Source organism: Harpia harpyja, chromosome 5 (genome assembly GCF_026419915.1).
Source record: "Harpia harpyja isolate bHarHar1 chromosome 5, bHarHar1 primary haplotype, whole genome shotgun sequence".
In the NCBI taxonomy this organism is placed as follows: Eukaryota; Metazoa; Chordata; class Aves; order Accipitriformes; family Accipitridae; genus Harpia; species Harpia harpyja.
This window is the reverse complement of record NC_068944.1, coordinates 61,505,385-61,511,384: the sequence shown is the minus strand read 5'-3', so window position 1 is coordinate 61,511,384 and position 6,000 is coordinate 61,505,385.

The window sequence follows — 6,000 nt, the reverse complement described above, 5'->3', positions numbered from 1 at the left end:
TTTTGGCTACTGCTGAGCAGTGCTGGCACAGCATCAAGGCTGTCTCTCCAACATTTTTGCCCCCCCCTCAACGGCAGGCTGGGGCAGGGCGAGATCTTGGGAGGGGACATAACCAGGACAGATGACCTAAACTAACCAAACAGATATTCCATACCATATGACGTCAGCTCAGATATAAAAGCTAAGTAAAGGGAGACGGAAGGGGGGCATTTTTTGTCTTCAGGAGCAACCACTACGCGTACTGAAGCCCTGCTTCCCAGGAAGTGGCTAGACATCGCCTGCTGATGGGAAGTAGAGAATAATATCATTTGTTTTTCTTTGCTTTCGCGCGCGACCTTGGCTTTCAGTTTATTAAACTGTCCTTATCTTGACCCACGAGCCTTTGGTTATATTTTCTTCCCCCTGTCCAGTTAAGAAGGGGGAGTGATAGAGCGGCTTTGGTGGGCACCTGGCATCCAGCCAGGGTCAACCCACTACAAAAAGCATCTGTTTCATTAAGTTCTCTGGTTAAGGACTATCCAGTATGAAAGGAATAACAACTAAAAAGGAAACTGAATAATTAAGGACACACAGACACACAGACATTACAGACTGGATGGCAATGGAGACAACAGAGAAGACCAGAAGCCATCAGCCACTGAGGGACGGGCTCTTAGAGGAACAGCTCAGGCACTGCCTTGAAGGGGGTCGGCCTGAATTTGTCACTGATATAAAGGAGGAAACAAGATTGACACGAGTATTTTAGGATATTTGAGGGCGCTTGTGGGACTGTGCAAAACTTACTATGGTACGTTCAGGAGAAGGGCCAAAGGCAGGGAAAAGGAATGAAGCAGGTAGATCAGGGAGGAAGAAGGATGGGAAAATGCGGGTGGGTGGGTAAAAGGGGCCCATCATATGTGAGCAGGTCGCTGTGCTTGCCTGACTGCACCCTGCGTAAGATCCATGCAGTCTAGCCTATTCTCTTATTAAATCCTTGACTATTTTTTTCTGTGTAACCTCACTATCCTATGCGAGTGCTGCAATATGTGAATGTCAGCAAATGGAAAAGAAGCTGGGAGTCACAGGGCATATAGGTCTGAGTGCTAGCAAGTGGAAAGACCTGGGTGTATTTATCTTTCCTGAGTGAATTTAGTTGTGAATGTGTGTGTGCATGTGCCATTCATTAGCAAACCTCAAGATGGACTAGCCAGCAAGCAGGAGACCGGCATCTGGAAAGGCACAAGGTCTGAGTCAGGGGCTGGGCATGGATTTTAGGTGGATTTAGGTTTTGTGCTAATCGTTGAGGGATCTGTGACTGTGTGGGTGCAACATCAGTGTGAGACGAGTGTGCAGGTGCATACATCTCTTTGCTAGTGAACATCAAGCTGGACTAGTTGGCAAGCAGGAGGAGACCTGCATGCTGGGAAAGGAACCCAGGGTCCAGCCATGCGTGTTAGATGGACTGAGAGGCTGTGTGGAGATTTGAGGGACCCATGACTCTGCGTGTATTTGTGAATCTACAGAGTGAGGCTGTGTGTGAGTTTGCACTTCAGTCGTGATCAGTTGGAAAGGAGGAGCAGGACTTTGCTGCTTTATGTGTGGTGTTCATGGGACTGCTGCTAAAGTCAGTGCCCTGCCTGTAGTATTCTGTGTGGCTAGCTCTGTTAGTGTCCTCTGTGTGTGTGTGCATGCATGTCTGGGACATGGACTCATATTTTTATATTTTGCTATAGCCTTTCTTGCCTTCTATTCAGAAGAAGAAAACACAAATGCTCAAATATGAGAGGACTAAACTCACATAAAAGAGAAAGATAAAAGAAAAATTGCATTGTAAGTCAGGGAACTCTGATTATTCTGAACATGGATGAGAAGACCAAACTGTCTGGTATAAAGAAAGGACTTGGAGTAGCCAAGAGGCAGGGATTTGTGCGACAGTGTGTTTACACTTCTGCTCAATAGAGACCATGTAAGACTTGTTTCTTGTATTTGCCTTAGCATACACTCAGGCAGGTTGTCCTTTATCATATCTTAGATTTCAGTACTTGTGACAGAATTTCTTTAATTCAGGTTAGTAATATGCCATTTTGTCCTGGTTTCAGCTGGGATAGTTAATTTTCTTTCTAGCTGGTATAGTGTTATGTTTTGGGTTCAGTATGAGAAGAATGTTGGTAACACACTGATGTTTATGGTTGTTGCTAAGTAGCGTTTAGAGTAAGTCAAGGATTTTTTCAGCTTTTTGTGCCCAGCCAGCAAGAAGGCTGGAGGGGCACAAGAAGTTGGGAGGGGACACAGCCAGGACAGCTGACCCAAACTGGCCAAAGGGGTATTCCATACCATGTGATGTCATGTCTAGTATATAAAGTGGGGGGAGCTGGCCTGGGGGTATCGCTGCTCAGGAACTAACTGGGCATTGGTTGGTGAGTGGTGAGAAATTGCATTGTGCATCACTTGTTTTGTATATTCCAATTATTTTATTATTATTATTATTATTGTCATTTTGTTATTGTTATTATTATCATTATTATTTTCTTCCTTTCTGTCCTGTTAAACTGTCTTTATCTCAACCCACGAGTTTTACTTTTTTTCCTGATTCTCTTCCCCATCCCACTGGGTTGGGGGAAGTGAGTGAGTGGCTGTGTGGTGCTTAGTTGCTGGCTGGGTTTAAACCACGACACATTTCTATTCTTTCATATGCATTTCATGATGAAGACAGTAAAAAACAATCCCTGGAATTAGGTTTTAGGAGCCACTATAGCAAATGTAATACTATTTCTCCCCCAGACACCAGACACTGAGTATAAGTAATCTAAAGAGCATCAAGAATGCTACAAAATTTGGAAAAAAGATTAAGCCCTTGAGCTGGCTGAAAGTATGGAAAAAAATTAAGGGCAAAAGTCTCTATACAAGAGAAAATAATATTAAAAGCTTTAGAACGATACCTTTCCTTCGAAAACACTATTTCACCCCTACTCCAACTCACTGTATTCTTTCTCTTTCTCTCAACACTAACTCTAACTTTTCCGCTGACCTTTAGAAAACACCCAACTATTGCCCAGAGGAAAATGTTCTCACAGCCCAGTTTCTTCTGCTGTGCAAAGGACACTGCAACAGGCTTGCATGGAGAGCTCTGTTAGTCTAGCCAAGAGCATACATCAACTCTATGATGAAAGCTACTCCAAAAGAAAAAAAAGAAGGTGACAGAAAGAGGGAGAGAGAGAGAGACAGGGAGACAGAGGAAACAGAAAAGGGAAAATTCTCCCCAGGTGGCCTGTCTGGAAAAGGAGCATCATGGTCCTACATGACCATTCACCACTGGGAGCTCTCACCAGTGACGCAGGTGGCAATGCTAAAGATGATGAAAATAATGATCTTTTGTTGTTGTTGTTGTTGTTGTTGTGCTTTACCTCTAGTTCTATAGACTTTCCATAAGGAGCAGCATAAATTCCCTATTGGTTGTGACTATTTATGATGTTATTAGCACTGATTGGAGTATATTAAACAGGAGTAAATTTGCACACTGATTGGCTGCTAAGTTGCTGTTCACTATATTATTAGATAATGTTTGTCAAGTATTCAAATTACTATTATTCATGCAGTTGAGAATTATGCTTTAGTTCCTTTAATATAAGCCAAAGTTCACAAACAAGACATGGAAAGGAAGGGGGGAGGAGAGAGGTGACTCAGACTACTGATATGTACTTCCCATGCAAACACATCAAAACAAACAAAATCTAAGTATATGGGTGCACGAGAATGAGAAAAAGCAATCTGAGACTAACATCATGAGCACTCAAAAGCAAAGTGCTGCCACACTGGAAAATCCTACCTAAATAAGTAAAAAAAAAAAGGTCACAGAATTTCAGATAGTAGACCACTAGCTTTAATAAGGACAAGTCACCAAGTTACCCAAGAGAACTTGCAACAAGAAAAAGAGAGGTTTTCTCTGTCTCTCCACCCTAACTCTAACCCCTATACTTCCCCTGCACCTTAGACAAAGCCCCCAGCCATGGCCCCAAGGGAGAATCTCATACAGTCCAGGAGTCTTTGCAGCCTGCTTTTCCATTTTGTAGTGCCTTGCCAGCTCTACAGTACATGTAGCTCTGTTTTTCTCTCAACCCAGACCCTAGCCCTAAGTGTAGGTTGAGCCTGAGGCACTACTTCTGTTGTAGCAGGGCTAGGTCTAACAGTATTTTTCCAGGATTTGTACTGTATGTCTTCTAGAAATTATCTTTAAAAAAAAAAACAACAAAACAAGCTACACCCAATAGACATTGCACACTTTATGCATATTTTTCTCTCAAGATATTTAACTTCTTTAAACGTTTATATTACTGTGTTTCCATTTTTGAAATCCGTGAACCTGGAGAGGCAGATGGCTAAATGGTTTGCAGATGGTTGAAAATGATAAATGGTTGTGACAAGGTTAGTAATAGTACTTTTGTTCACTGTATTAGTGCAATCTGTGTCTGCCTAGGAAGTGACCTGAGCTATTAAGTGAACTCAAATTAACAAAATATTTTCCTCTACTTTTTGCTGTGACATTTCATAGTTTTGTTTTCAGCATAATTCATGTTTACCTGTACTGACTGCCATTTTTATATACTGTGTAGTTTTACAGCTATTAGCTATGTGTTGGGTGACACCTGCCATTTTAACTGTGTATATTATATAAACTTTTTTCCAGACATATTTACAGGTTTTTCAATGTTCTTGAGTTCATAGCATATAACTAATAAAAACCAGAAAATCCATATGGCCTCACAGATGCATACTGCAGCTATCCTGCAAAACTGGTAGAAGAAAGTGCTTGTATTTGGTTTTGTTTTATTCCCTTGAATTATTATGTCAGCTGCAATAATTGGGAATGGCAAGAGCACTAGCAAAAAGATGTGTTATGTAATAATATTTTTTTAAGCGTATTTATCGATTGTTTTCTGTTTCCCAATTTACTAGACTGACAATGAAGAAAGAAACAGGAGATAATGAAAGATAATTAGGGAGGCAATAATTAGGAAAAAGAATGCCATAGAAATATGGGAATGGAGACTTACTGTGATTCAGACCAATAGTTGTCTGTCTGGTTATGCCTCCTTCACTTAACAGTATCCAGCACCACTTACTTTCACAATAAGGTAGAAGAAAAACTAAGGCTGTAGTCATTGACACTCCCACTAATTCAATGTGGCCTTAATTTCATCTCCATTGCATTTCTGGGCAATGGAATTTTTTCTTGGAATAATTTCTCAATATTCTCTTCTTTTTTTAAAAAAAAAGAATAACCCAACCAATTATTAGCATACGACAAACAGATTTTGTCCAGACACTGCTTTGTTTTTAAAAGTTTTGTTCTAGCACAGTTTATGAATGGCCTTGCCATTTTCAACAGGGAATTTTATCTACCATTGTATTGCCTGTGCCAGAAGCTTTATTAAATTCTGCAAAGCTCTTCACCATCTTCTCAGATTTTGCTAAGCATATTTACATGCAAATCAGTGATAAATATTTCTAACATCAGTTCTACTCAGGACCCACCGTTATAAACAGATTGCAGTGGTGCAGTTAAAGCAACAATTTCTATTAGTCTTCTTCCTCTTACCTAGTTCAAATCAAGTACTGTACCTCTCCTGTCCTTTATAATAAAAATATGTTCATGAGAGTTTATGGGTAGTATTTTATCCATCTCATATGTCCAGCTCTTATATGTTTATGTGACTTGTTCTGACACATTTAATCTTCATAATTTACTATGGATTTCAGCCTCTTCCTTTTTTTATGCTTCAGTTGCTGATAATCTCTTAAAAAGAAGGACAAGACAGATTGTGCCCTTGTAAAAATAATTTAGTTTCTTGTCCATGTTCCTATTCTTAATCAGAGTTATAACTTGTCTATATAAAGCTATTCTCAGGGAGTGTTGGTCAGGAATACATTTCACTGCATTGAGTCACAGTGCTAAACCAATCTTCACCAAATTTTCCTAATTCTTAAATTGAGTATCACATGACACTTATTTCTCCTGTTAGC